Below are 15007 nucleotides of genomic sequence, written 5' to 3'. Positions count from 1 at the left end.
TTTAATTTTTATGAATGTATTTAATGCCCAAAATATATTTTCCATAGCATTTCATTTTATTTTCCAAGATTTTTACCCTATCACGGTTTTTGTGTCAGTCTAGGACCGAAAGTCTCATCTTGACTTTTAAACCACAAAATTCATAATTTGGCTAGCAATAACTCATGTAATATTTCCAAAAAAATATAATATTTTTTAAAATAATATCCTTAACTTGGGGAAAAAAATTCCGACCCGAGTCGTTTAAAGGCACCCGAAAACGCAGGACGTTACAATACCTACAATTTATAAAGGTTTCATCCTCGAAACTTAAAACAAATGAGGATACAACTCCCTCATCTTGTTTTCTGTTTCCCAGGTTTCCTCTTCAATTGTATGGTTACACCATTGCACCTTTACCAACGACACCGTCTTTTTCCTTTCGGTCTAGAATCATCACCGGCTTCTCCTGATAGACTAGTAGAGGATCTACGCTCAGCTACTCATAGTTGATTACATGCAAGGGATCGTGCATGTATTTTCTCAACAAGGATACATGAAACATGTCATGCACCTTAGACAGGGAGGGAGAAAGCGCTAAACGATAAGCTACTTCCCTGATCCTCTCTATGATTTTGAAAGGTCCAAAGAACATTGGGCTAAGCTTTGCTTTCTTCTCGAACCGAATAGCCCCTCGCAGTGGAGCTACCTTCAGCAGCACATTATAACCAACCTCAAAAACCAGGGGTCTCCTGCGTCGGTCAGCATATTTGCGTTGTCGATCAACCGAAGTTTGCAAGCGTTGCCTTATCTGTCGGATGTACTCAGTAATCTGATCAACCTCATTTGATCCGAGAAACTTTCTTTCACCGATCTCGTGCCAATGAATCGGAGATCGACATTTCCTTCCATACAAAGCCTCATACAGAGCCATCTTGATGGAATCATGATGGCTATTATTGTAAGCAAACTCTATTAGTGGAAGCTTCTCATTCCATGACCCTTGAAAGTCGAGCACATAGGCTTTGAGCATATCTTCCAGGGTCTGAATTGTTCGTTCACTTTGACCGTCTGTTTGCGGGTGGAAAGAAGTGTTGAATTTCAGTTTAGTACCCAACCTTGTTTGGATTCTATTCCAAAATGTCGAGGTAAAACATTCGCCGCGATCTGATACGATGGAGTTGGGTACACCATGCAGTCTCATTATTTATGAAATGTAAATGTCTGCTAATTTATGTGCCCATAAGTTACCTTGATCGGCAAGAAATGAGCAGACTTAGTCAACCTATCTACGATAACCCAAATGGCATTGTGCCCCTTGGGAGTGGTTGGTAGACCTGTAACAAAGTCCATAGTGGCCATCTCCCACTTCCATTCTAGAATTTCTAAGGGTTGTAACAATTCGGTCGGCCGTTGATGCTCGGCCTTTGTCTGCTAACAAGTCAAGCAGTGTGCCACTTATTCTGTCGTCTCTTTTTTCATCACAGGCCACCAAAATTACTTCTTCAAGTCCTGGTACATTTTCTTGGTACCCAGATGCATGGCATAAGGAGCATTATGTCCCTCGAAAAAGATCTGTTTCTTGATCTCGTCATCGTCCGGAACACATATTCTACCCTTGAACCCCAATAATCCATCTTTGGAGATATGGAATCTTGGTCGCCCCTCGTTCCTCACTTCGTACATCAATCCTTGAACCCAAGGATCGACTAACTTCCCACCTTTTATAGCTTCCATAATGGTAGGCTCGATAGAGAGGTTAGCCAATTGACCAACTACTATCTCTAAATCCAAGGTAGCAAGGTCGGCTTGTAAATGCGGCGAAATCTCTGTCACTGTCATCACCTAAGCACTTGGTTGTCGACCCAATGCATCTAGCACCTAGTTTGCTTTTCCCGGGTGGTACAGAATGTCGCAGTCATAGTCGTTAAACAGTTCCAACCATCAATGATGTCTCATATTCAATTCCTTCTGAGTGAAGAAATACTTCAGGCTTTTGTGATCAGTGTAGATGTCACAGTGTGACCTGTATAGGTAGTGCCTCCATATTTTTAGTGCAAAAACCACTACTGCAAGCTCCAGGTCATGAGTAGGATAGTTCTTCTCGTAATTATTTTGCTGTTGAGAAGCATAAGAAATTACTTTTCCGTGCTGCATCAGCACTGCTCCCAACCCTCGGCCTGAGGCATCGCTATAAATAGTATATTGCTCTTTCCCATTAGGGATTGTCAGCATTGGGGCAGTCGTCAATCTTGATTTCAGCTCTTGAAAACTCTTCTCACACTTGTCAGTCCATTCATATTTGATGTTTTTGTGGGTGAGGGTAGTCATTGGTACAACTATTTTGGAAAATCCTTCCACAAATCGCCAGTAATATCTCGCTAACCCAAGAAAACTTCTAACCTCATGAGCATTTTTCGGAGGTTTCCACTGCTTAATAGCTTCTATTTTGGCGAGATCTACTAAAATACCATCTCCAGAAACTATGTGCCCCAGAAAACGTACTTTCTCTAGCCAAAATTCACACTTCCAAAACTTAGCGTAAAGCCTTTCGTCTCGCAGACGCTGGAGGACCAGTTCCAGATGTGTTGCATGCTCTTCTTGGCTTTTCGAGTATATTAGAATATCGTCAATGAACACGACGACAAAATTATCCAAATACTCATGAAATACGCGATTCATGAGATCCATGAATGCTGCAGGCGCATTGGTTAGTCCAAAAGACATCACTAAGAACTCATAGTGACCGTAGCGTGTTCTGAAGGCCGTCTTTGGTATATCCGTCTGCTTAACCTTAAGCTGATGTAGCCTGATTGCAGGTCTATTTTGGAAAATACTGACGCCCCTTGTAATTGATCGAAAAGATCATCAATCCTCGGTAATGGATATCGGTTCTTGATCGTCACTTTGTTCAACTCCTGATAGTCAATGCAGATTCTCATCGAGCCATCTTTCTTCTTCACGAATAAGATCGGGGCTCCCCACGGAGAATGGTTTGGCCTTATGAACCTCTTATCCAGTAACTCTTGCAGTTGCGACTACAACTGCTTGAGTTCAGCTGGTGCGATTCTATAAGGAGTCTTTGAGATCTGCGCATTTCCCAGAATCAACTCTATCTCAAACACAATCTCTCGGTCTGGTGGAATCCCTGGGAGATCTTCAGGAAATACATCGGGAAACTTGCACACAACCGGTACATCCAATGGTTGTTGACTCGTCTCTTTATCCTTATCCACTATGTTTGCCAGAAAAATCGATGCATCCGTCACTCAACATTTTTCTCGCCTTCATTGCAAAAATCATGGGGCACTTATTTTCTCTTGATGTACCCTTGAACTTGAATGGTTCTTCTCCTGCTGAGGAGAAGACCACTTTTCTGCGCTTGCAATTGATAATGGATCCATATTTGGTTAACCAATCCATCCCAAATATTACATCGTATTCATGTAGGTCCAAGACTAATAGATCAACTGTCAGCTCACGGCCTTCAACCCAAAATGGTACGGCTCTAACCCATGTCCGCACCAGCATATCCTCCACCGAAGGCAAGGATACCCCACAAATAACAAACATAGGCTTAGGACTTCTATTTAATTTTCCACAAAGGATGAAGATACAAAAGAATGTGATGCACCAGTATCCATTAATGCATATGCTGAGGTTTGGGCGATAGAAATCTGACCTGACACCATATCAGATGGGCCAGCTCCTTTGTCGCTTTGTGTAAGTGCATAAACTCGAGGCGGAGCTCCAATTTGTTTTTGTTGGTCATTTCCATTGCCCTTGCCTGGCATTCGGCGATCCTTAGCAAAGTTCCCTGGCTTTCCACAGTTAAAACATACCCCGCAGTCGCTTCAATGGCGTTGGTTACACTTTTTGCATAGTGGCCATTGTTCAAACTCACGTCTTGGCTATTTGTTGTGACTAGACATTGCCTAATTGGGAGGTCCCCCTTTTCTTTTGTTATTTCCCCCAAAAATCGGTCTTGTGCCTCTTGAATTTTTTGTTCGCCCCGAGTTCTGGACGAACCTCGAGTTGAACTTTCCCCTTGGGCCATTCTGATTGGCCTGAAACTGTCTAGGGTTGTTGGGAGTGTACCTCCTGTCTTCATTCTTCTGTGGTTCTGGCTTGTCTGACACGACCCAAGACTCTTGGCAAAGAGCCCGTTCCACAGCTTCGGTATACGTCTTCGGGCTAGTTCTACCAGTGTCTACACACCTGGCAATGTCTCTGCATAGGCCCTTCATAAAACTCCGGGTCTTATTCTCTTCAGTGCTCACCTGGTTCTTTGCGAACCTAGACAGTTGGTCAAATTTTTGAATGTAGTCCTGTATGCTCGACGTTCCCTGCTTCAGATTAGTGAACTCATTCACTTTGTGCTCGATCACTGCCTTACTAAAGTACTTGCCATTGAACAAGGTCAAGAACTCTAGCCATTCCATCTCGGCAACGTTATGCCCTTTCTTGGCTGCCTCCCACCAGATGCGGGCATCTTTTCTCAGCATATAGGTCACACAGACTACCTTCTCTCTCTCGGTAGTTCCAATGAAATCGAAGATTCTTTCCAAAATACTAATCCATTCCTCTGCTATTGAAGGGTCACTGCTCCCCTCGAATATAGGTGGATTCTGGTTCCCGAACCTTTCTGATATAGGTTTTGCTCGGGCAGCTCTTGGTGCTTCTACTGGCTGTACAGGTGGCTCAATGATAACCTACGGGCCAGGCATCTGTTCTACATTGTTTTTGGGTGGTGCTTCATTGTTCTGAGCATTGTCGGGTGGCATGGGGAGCCATCCCAAGAGGGTGTTAAATCTTTCAGATTGGAGGGCATCAGCATCCTCCTATCTCTTTTGCCCTCTTTCTATTTGGGCTCCCAGCGTCTCCACTAGCCTTTGGAGATTATTCATCTGTTCGGCTATCTCACGAACTCTAGCAGCTTGGTTTGGAGCTTTAGCAGTAGGCACGTTCTAAGCTCTATCAGCAGGTGCGCCCTCGCCTCGGCCAGCAATACCCCTTCCTCTTTGAGCTCTTGTCCTTGCCATTTGTTTTCTTTCAAATCAAAAGCTCCTAAGTGCATAAGGACGAGAAGTTAATATCGACACAGATAGTTAATTAACCTAATTAAGCATGCCAAGCATATCGCATATCAAGCACAACAAGCAATCATCACTTTTTAACAAAAGTTAGAAACTTCATTTCATAACATATACTATATACAACAACTTTTTAAGTTTGGGTCGGACAGTCTAAGGGATTTACAAAATTAGCCCTGAAAAAGAAACAGACTTATATCCCTACTAGACCAGTTATTAATTTCCTTAATCATATACAAGGTAGGTACATATTTGAAAAGTAGGTGGGTTTCTAACACCTATGTAGCTCCTAACACCTAGTCGGTGTCACTGTCAACAGCCATATCAAAACCTTCCCCAAGATCCTCCTCAGGATCCTCCTCTGGATCTTCCTCGGTTCCTCGAGATCTTCCTTAGGATCCTCCTTGAAATCTTCCTCAGGATCTTCCTTAGGGTCCTCTTCTGGATCTTCCTCAGGATCCTCCTCGAGATCTTCCTCATTCTGGTCCATTAGCTCTTCATAAGAAATTTCCTCGTCGCCGAGCTCGTCATTAGCCACTTCCTCTGGTGGCAGGTTCTCAACTACCACTGGATTTACTGCCGCTTGTCATTGTGCTGCCTCTATCGCATATGCATGGGCGTTTTTCACAGCAAAGAGCTTGTGGAAGTCTATATGCCACCTTGACATCCTACCTCGAGGTCCAAAGGTCATCTCTATGGATATCCTAAAGGTATTGCAGTATGGGGAGGCTGGCCTCATGTGCCTCTCCTAGTACCACAGAAAAGCTAAGCCTCTCAGGTATAAACTTGCCAATCCTACCCTGAACCTATGGGGGGTACCGATGTTCTCAAAAATGGTGTCCAACGAGTAAGTCCATGCCTAGACTTTGTTGGAATGGACCTCTCTATTGAACACAGCAGGCGCTATGCAGGTGAAGGCACGATAGATTTGGATTCTCTGCCACTGGTCATACACCATAAGGGGGTCAATTACAATGGGATCCATCGCCTCTTGTTCGCCAGCCATTTTCTTACTAACCTACAATTTATAAAATTTAAGTAAGAAAATGGAAACTACACACTAAAGGAAGAGACAGTACTTACAGCGAGTGTCAGTCTATCTTTGCGAAATGTACATTTGGGTTATCTAAAAAATCGGCTCAACTCAAGCTCTGATACCAACTGTAAGGACCTAGATTTTCAACACTCAATAATGCAGAAATATAAATGTTTTCATTTAACAAAATGTCTCAAAAACCCATATAAAAAAACCTTTTTAAAAAGTCATATGGCCATACTTAACATTTAATTACAAATATATTTTATAAGGAGTAGAGTGAGCCTAGTTTAGGAAAATTACACAACATTTCCAAAAATAAAACGACTTCCCAAAAGGTCGGTCCTCATGTACATTTGCAAGGTAGACTCCAGCGCTCACTGCTCTGCCTTGCCCTTGCTCTTACCTACAACATGAAACAACTAGGTAAGCAAAAACGCTTAGTAAGTTCAACCTTAAAACAAAAGCATGCAGAGAATTAGGGTTTCAGATCCATCCGGACCCTACACAATCAATTTTAAGAACGCTAAAGCATCCTGGCAAACTTATGGTCATGCCTGATAACCAATGATAAATCATTTCCTATAATAGATAAATTCCTGCATGCAGAAAATCCCAGAACAAGCAGATATATTATATCGCAACTATTTCTTATTAACAAATATATCCCTGCACTTAGAAAATCCTAGAGCAAGGAGATATATTATTTCACAACTATATCTTATCAACAAATATATCCCTGCACTCAGAAAATCCCAAAGCAAACAGATATATCATAACACAATATAATTCGAGACCAACGCTCGAAAACTTCCAACAATTCGAGCATAACACGCCCTCCAACATAAACGCTAATCTGTAAGAGAGAACCGAGCCTCAACAATAAGATCTAGCCAATAAATATCCCCATCAAAGGTAACTATCGTGTTACCTAGGGCATCACTACTTATCCCAGAGTAAATCAAATTTACACGGTTTTACAGAGACTTCTATGTTAATCAGTGGTGTTGGTGAGTAGTTTCCCCTAGGGTGTTCAGCCTCACTCAAACTTGGCAACCCCTAGTATCTCTAGGCACTCTCACTGAATGGCCAATATTCATGGCTGCTATCTGGGAATAACTTATCAGAGCACATGCTCGAGTTCTAACCAGTCACTGATTAAGTAAGCATGAGGGCCCCTAGGTGCCATTCATTTTGGCGCCCCTAGGTTTAACCAGCAATTCTCACCTCTTGGCCACTCGTCGTGCTAATGAATCGGACATAATAAAATCAAGTAGTATGACGGGGATAAGCCGTCTAGGATATGACGGATATCTACCAATCATATTTTCCAAGTCAGCACTCAATAGACTAACGTCTCTAAGAAACTTTCTACGACAGTGTACATATGTGCATGTCTCCCTATACTAACATACAATACAATAGTTGTTTCATGTTGCAGCCACACAATATAAGTTGACTTACTTGGAGTCCTTAGCACTCATCAGGTTTTCACCCTCTAACGTTCAGTCCAGTTACGCTAGCCAATACTGTAGTTATCCATATAGTATACTCGGATTAATTATGACACGTATAATTCATTATTATTATTATTTTGGGCAGTTTGGTCATTTTAATAAAAATCATTTGTAAGGATTAATGATCCTTATTTGGTTTTTAAACCCATTAACGAAATTCATTCAAAAATATTTGAGACTAAATCCTAAGTCTCGGGGAGACCTATCGTATGGTCTCGATACCTAGGCTTGGGTATCAAAATAGTATTGTCCCACAGTTCGCTAAAAATCTTGTTCTTTAAACGCATTGCTATTGACCCGCACTTTCAACAAGTCGGTTAAATATATGGAAAATTTTAGTCGGTATTATATCCAGAAAATACTAATTAATTCCTTAATTATTTTTAAAGAAAATAAACTCTTAATTTTCCTTTTATTTTTCTTAAGGTTTTAATCTCTAAAAAACTGTTTTAAGAAAAATAGCCTAATATATCTTAATTAGGAAAACTATTAAAAATTTCTCATCTTGACTAGTTAATTTTCTAAAATCAATTAATCAAGTTTACTTACTAGAAAATAATTCACTTAATCATTTTCTCAAAATATAGGGTTTTAAACCCTCTTTTAATTTATTAACTATTAATAAATTAAATCTTTTATTTTTAAAAAGAATAAAAATTATTTAATAAAAATAATTCACACTATACTCAAAGTGGTAATTTTAATCAAAATATGTTTTCAAGACTTACCAAGTTTTTATCTTGCAATAAGCAAAATTTTACTTTTTACCTTAAGTTCCAAAATCTCATTTTTGCACTAAGTGTGAAAATCCTATTTTTTCACATTTTTAACTACATACTTTGTTAGTTCATAACTTGAAATTTACTTACCCAATTGTTACCAAAAATTTTCAATTCTATTTTTGGTATGCCATTTAGGTCTTTGTAAAATCTTAGGTCAAAATGAGCATTTTTTAATGGTGAAATTATTTTCCAACAATGAGGTAAAAATGACCTTATTTTCAAGTCCTTAATTTTTCCAAACTTTGACACTTAATAACTTTCAAACCATTCATTATTTTCTTACAAAATTTTACAGTGGAATACAAGGTTATGCCAATAATATGTCCACCAAAGTTTAGAAAAAAACTGGGTTCATTTGCCCTATATAGTGGCTGTCCAAACTTGGTTCCGAAAATAAGAATACGAAAAAAAACAGTTTTTTACCTAAAGTTTGAAATTGCATAACTCACTCATTTTTTAAGATTTTTGAGTGTTTCAAAAGCCCAATTTTATGTAATCAATCTAAAACATATCACAGTACAATTAAATTTTACAAAATCAATATACAGTAGATGCTTGACCCCTTGGAAGTCACAGCTCAAAACATGTATTTTGTTTTAAGGTTTCCTACAAAACCCTTGGGGGTTTTGATCCCTATTTCAAAAAATCAACACATAAGCATCATAAAAATTATAAAAAAACTACCATAACCATATTACATCACCAATAAAAAACTTTAAGTATTAACTATACAAAATAATGCTTAAAACTAAATATCTTACAATAGCAACCATAAAAGTAAACTTTTTTTACCTGTTTGGTGTTCTTGCTTAAGGTGTGGATCTTCCTAATAGCTTTGGCTCCTTCAAAACCTTTTAAAAAACCTAACCTACTCCCCCCCAAAACATAGATAATTAGCTATTTGAAAATCTATGGTTTAAAACTTTACAAAAGTCTAGTTTATTGAAACTTTACCTTAGAGAAAACTCTTCATAGAACAAGGCTTAGCTTCCAAGTCTCCTTAGTGTTCTTAAGGTTGAAGATGGAGAGAAAACTTGAGAGAGTTTTACAAAAAAGATGATAGTGAAAGTGAGAGAGTGAGTGGTTGGTTTGGGGAAGGGGTTGGAAGAGTTTATATAACTCTAATTATAACCTAAAACACTCAAGTGTTTTACCCACTTGCTTTTATGCCTAACATTTAAATGAATGGGATTTAAAAGTTAATTAATTTTTTTTCAAACAACTTTAAAGCCTCACATGGCCGGCCAACCTTTCCTATATATGAATTTATATATATATATTTTTTATAAAGGCGAATCAATATGTCCTAAGAAGAAAAGTCCAAATTGGCTTTCTATTCCTTTTACTCTATTTAAGTTTTAAAAACAAAACTTAACACATAATAATTAAATTAAATATCTCTAATATTTAATTTAATTAACCACACAATAAAATTTTACCTAAGTTCCATTATGGAATAAAATTCCCCATTTCGGTAAAATTAAGCATTTAACACAAAATGCCCTAAAATTTCCATTTTCTCGTAGGTTTATTATTTTTTACCAAACTTTAATTTTTATGAATGTATTTTATGTCCAAAATATATTTTCCATAGCTTTTCATTTTATTTTCTGAGATTTTTACCCTATCAGGATTTTTGTGTCGGTCCAGGACCGAAATTTTCATCTTGACTTTTAAATCACAAAATTCATAATGTGGCTAGCAATAACTCATGGAATAATTTCTAAAAAAATATAATATTATTTAAAATAATATTCTTAACTCGGGGAAAAAAATCCCGACCCGAGTCGTTTAAAGGTACCCGAAAACGCAGGACGTTACAGAAGTTATAGATTTCGTATCTATGAATAATACTTCCACTCAATTACACTACAAAGTCTCCAAGATGTAAGTATGAGCTAGACCATAGGGTAAGCTGGTAACAAACAAGACAAAAGATTTGAATAATATAATTAGAAGAATATTATCACTTAGAATTTAGATCGGCTCAACCTATGGTTGGCGTTGTGACATTGATTAGATTTGATAACAACGATACTTATTTATCAATCAATAATCAATATCGGTCCTATTCCGATGTAACCAAATACATTCGATCTTATCTACTTGGTCAATGCCTTGTGTTGACGGTGAAATCTCGTCAACGATATAAGGTTAGAAAACTAAGACTGTATAGCCAAAGGTATCTTAGAAGAAGATGGAGACAACTTGAAAGATTAAATATGCAGAACTGCTATGGAGTCGAAATTGTATATTACTTAACAGCCTTAGCATACAATCAATTTTCCAACCCCTTTTCTAGAGGGGTGATGATCTATTTATACCGGAGCTCTAATGACTCCCCATACATTGTGGTCCCAGGGGACAAGATTGTACATAGTCACATTGTCAGGGTAGTGGCACAGGTCGTGGTGGAGCAGAAGATTATGGTGTCGGCCTGGTACATAGTCAGAGGTATGCATGTAGTGCTTCCACTCTCTGTACAAACCTGTACCTCCACTACTTGTAGGACACAGATGTCAGAGTCTTGCCTTTGCCCTTTTTCAGGGTTGTACATCCCGTGCTTGTACATTCATGTCATGCCTAGTGGTCCCGCTTACCTAAATATCTTCTCTAGGTTTCTTCATATTTTAGTAAGTGTCGAACCATACTTCTTTTATCCCGACACTATTTCCATGTATGAGACCTTAAAATAGGCATGTACGAGGCTAGGGGATGGGTCTCCCAAGGCGAGACCCTTGGTGCCCAGGCGAGTACCCATGCATGACTTGGGCATTCACGAGGCTCGGGGATGGGTCTCACAAGGCGAGACCCTTGGAGCCTAGGCGAGTACCCATGTGTGACTTAGGCACTCACGAGGCTCAGGGATGGGTCTCACAAGGCGAGACCCTTGGAGACTAGGCGAGTACCCATGTGTGACTTAGGCACTCACGAGGCTCGGGGATGGGTCTCACAAGGCGAGACCCTTGGAGCCTAGGCGAGTACCCATGTGTGACTTGGGCACTCACGAGGCTCAGGGATGGGTCTCCCAAGGCGAGACCCTTAGAGCCTAGGCGAGTACCCATGTGTGACTTGAGCACTCACGAGGGTCGAGGATGGATCTCACCAGGCAAGACCCTCGGTGCCTAGGAGGGTACTGACACAGGACGGCTGCATACGCACGGTGGGTAGCCTCGCATAGCGAGGCCCTAGGAGTCTCGGCAGGCACGCGCACACGATGGGCAGCCTCGCATAGCGAGGCCCTAGGGGTCTCGGTAGGCGCACACACACGATGGGAAGCCTCGCATAGTGAGGTACTTGGGTCCTTGGCAGACGCGCGCGCATGGTTGGTAGCCTCGCATAGCGAGGCACTTGGGTCCTTGGCAGACGCGCGCGCATTGTGGGTAGCCTCGCATAGCGAGGCACTTGGGTCTTTCTGGGAACCTTCGCTAAGGCCTCCTATGAGACATGGGTCTCATGTGGGGCAAGACTTCAGGTTGCTTGGTTTGCCCGAGACTAATGAAAGTAACCCTCAATTTTTCTCTTGAGAGTTGACTATGGCTCTGGTCAATTTTTGGCATTCACACTTGCCCCCCAGTCTATAAGGAGGTCTTTAGGAGTCCTTGTAGACTCATCATAGGGCTACACTTACTATGCGTTGGTGGTATTCCTGTGCGATTTCTTGTAAACCGAGTTTTTGGCAGTGAGAGGTTCCCTTTGGAACCCGTCTTCTGAGTCGTGTCTGTTGGTGCACCTTGAACACTTGTAAGGATATGTTGACCCATTAGGTTCTCGCTATCCTTTTATATATTTTTGCGTGCGCTTATTATTTTGTTGCGAGAAGCGTCCTTCTCGTCATTAGGCATAGTTCTATTTTTGCAAGCGTCTTCTTTGAGACCCTTTTTGCAAGTGTCTTCGTTGAGACCCTTTTTTGGCAAGTGCCTTCTTTGAGACCCTTTTTGCAAGCATCTACTTTGAGACCTTTTTTGTGAGCGTCTATGTTGAGACCCTTTTTGCAAGCGTCTACTTTGAGACCCTTTTTGCAAGCATCTACTTTGAGACCCCTTTTTGCCAGCGTCTATGTTGAGATCCTTTTTGCAAGCGTCTACTTTGAGACCCCTTTTGCAAGCGTCTACTTTGAGACCCTTTTACAATTTTTGAGGTGATCTCCCCTCGTGTCGGGACTTTTATGGCTAGATGGTCCTCGTCCAATTTTAAACTTTGTCAGCGACCCCTCTAGTATGACATCCCCTTCTATATGGATTCTTCAGACGTATCGGTAGTAGGGAGACTGGAGGAAGGTTCACTTTCTTCAACATGCGAGTCCTTATGGCCCTCTTCCACCGGTATGTACTTCTGTGCTCTTTCGAAGAAATCATTCAAATTTGAAACTTCTCTTTTGAGCATGCTACCCCATAAATTGCTTCCTGGACGAACTCCGGCTGTAATAGCCATCTTGAGCTCCACTTTGGTTGAACTCCCCGCCTTTGTTGCTTCCATATTGAACCTATGGATATAATTCTTTAGACTTTCATTTTCGCCTTGCTTTATGTTAGCGAGGCTGGCAATTGGCATAACGTAATCACAGATCGCATTGTGCTGCTGAAGAAATTCACCAGAGAATTGCTGCCATGATTTGATTGTTCCTCGCCTTAACCTTTTGAACCACTTGTATGCAGCACCTTTAAGTGTAACAACAAAGAAATGACATTTTGCTCTATTGTTGACCCCTCTTAACCTCATCAAGTTATTGAAGTAATCTAAGTGATACTTTGGGTCCGTAGTACCCTCGTATGGAGTCATGTGAGGCTCTTTGAGGTTGGCGGGGATTTGCTCAGCCTGGATCTCCCTTGTGAAGGGAAAATCACGGTCAAATTCTTCATCATCTCTGTGCCCCCCAGGTGGGGTGATAATCTTGCCACGAGGGTGCTGCATTTTGATGTCTAGTTCTCTCCTCTTTTTGCATAAGGAGTCTTGCGAGTTCTCAGGCTGATCCCTTGCCTTGGTTGTGTTCCTTGGGGGAGCTGCGGGGGGTGCGTTTCTTACTTCTGACCTTTTCCCATGGAGCTCTTCTCTTAGGCCAGGGAGCACCTCTTTTGAGGTGACCTCTGCTTCGTTCTTACAACCATCGTCTTCCCTCCGCCTTTGCTCTCGGGGGCATTTCGTCGGCCTAGGTCCCTCATCGTACTTTGTTTTGGGAGTTTTACTGCTGGAGAGTCGGGTTCTCCCATCGTCTGTGGGGATAGTATTTTCCCCTTTTTCACGCTCCTTCTCTTTACGCTTAGGAAGGGGTATGCTTGACTTTCCTTGCAGGAGGTTGTTTAAGACTTCCTGCATGTTCTCTATCGTGGTTTCTAGCCTTCGAGTCTTTTTATGCAACTCGCGAATCTCATCCTGGTAGAAGCGAGCCCTTGAGCCGGAACTTACCGAGTATACTCGGGGACTCTTGCCTGGCCTGTGCATCGAGGGACCCGGGTCTTGGTAGCCTGAGCATGGTGCCACCATGGACTGGGGATGTGGGCACTCTAGCAGCTTTGAGTAACCTCCGTCGGGCTGGACAGCCAGGGACGATGCTTCTTTCTCCTTCCCTAGGGGAGGACATTCCCCTGGCCTATGTCCATGCCCAGGCAGAGGAGGTTCTTTCCTGGAAGTCATCATTCATTCTCTGTTTAGGTGAACCTCAACGTCTTGTAGCTATCGCAAGCGTTGTGAACGCCTTGGCATCTCTCTTTTTGGAAGTGATGAAAGAACGTTGGCTTGATGCTTGTTCTTCCCACAGACGGCGCCAAACTGTTGACGGTGAAATTTCGTCAATGATATAAGGTTAGAAAACTAAAACTGTATAGCCAAAAGTATCTTAGAAGAAGATGGAGACAACTTGAAAGAGTAAATATGCAGAACTACTATGGAGTCTAAATTGTATATTACTTAACAACCTTAGCATACAATCAATTTTCACACCCCTTTTCTGGAGGGGTGATGATCTATTTATACTGGAGCTCTAATGACTCCCCATACATTGTGGTCCTAGGGGACAAGATTGTACATAATTACATTGTCAGGGTAGTGGCACAGGTCGTGGTGGAGCAGAAGGTAATGGTGTCGGCCTGGTACATAGTCAGAGGTATGCATGTAGTGCTTCCACTCTCTGTACAAACCCGTACCTCCACTACTTGTAGGACACAGATGTCACCATCATGCCTTTGCCTTTTTTCAGGGTTGTACATCCCGTGCTTGTACATTCATGTCATGCCTAGTGGTCCCGCTTACCTAAATATCTTCTCTAGGTTTCTTCATATTTTAGTAAGTGTCGAACCATACTTCTTTTATCCCGACCCTATTTCCATGTATGAGACCTTGAAATAGGGATGTACGAGGCTAGGGGATGGGTCTCCCAAGGCGAGACCCTTGGTCCCCAGGCGAGTTCCCATGCATGACTTGGGCATTCACGAGGCTCGGGGATGGGTCTCACAAGGCGAGACCCTTGGAGCCTAGGCGAGTACCCATGTGTGACTTGGGCACTCACGAGGCTTAGGGATGGGTCTCCCAAGGCGAGACCCTTGGAGCCTAGGCGAGTACCCATGTATGACTTGGGCACTCACGAGGCTCGGGGATGGGTCT

General features: G+C 41.6%; 1 long non-coding RNA gene across 1 annotated transcript; it reads right to left on the bottom strand.

Annotated features, from left to right (window-relative positions):
- Positions 1–5199: 5199 nt before the first annotated feature.
- LOC133821349 (uncharacterized) lies at positions 5200–9475 on the bottom strand. The gene is made up of 3 exons (XR_009887501.1): positions 9362–9475; positions 9200–9275; positions 5200–6514 (listed from the first exon to the last, which is right to left on the bottom strand). It is a non-coding gene; the product is annotated as an uncharacterized LOC133821349 (long non-coding RNA).
- Positions 9476–15007: the final 5532 nt, after the last annotated feature.

The sequence above is a fragment of the Humulus lupulus genome, chromosome 3, assembly GCF_963169125.1.
Source record: "Humulus lupulus chromosome 3, drHumLupu1.1, whole genome shotgun sequence".
Lineage (NCBI taxonomy): Eukaryota > Viridiplantae > Streptophyta > Magnoliopsida > Rosales > Cannabaceae > Humulus > Humulus lupulus.
The sequence above is the reverse complement of the archived record's forward strand: the minus strand, read 5'-3'. Positions and strand labels throughout refer to the sequence as shown.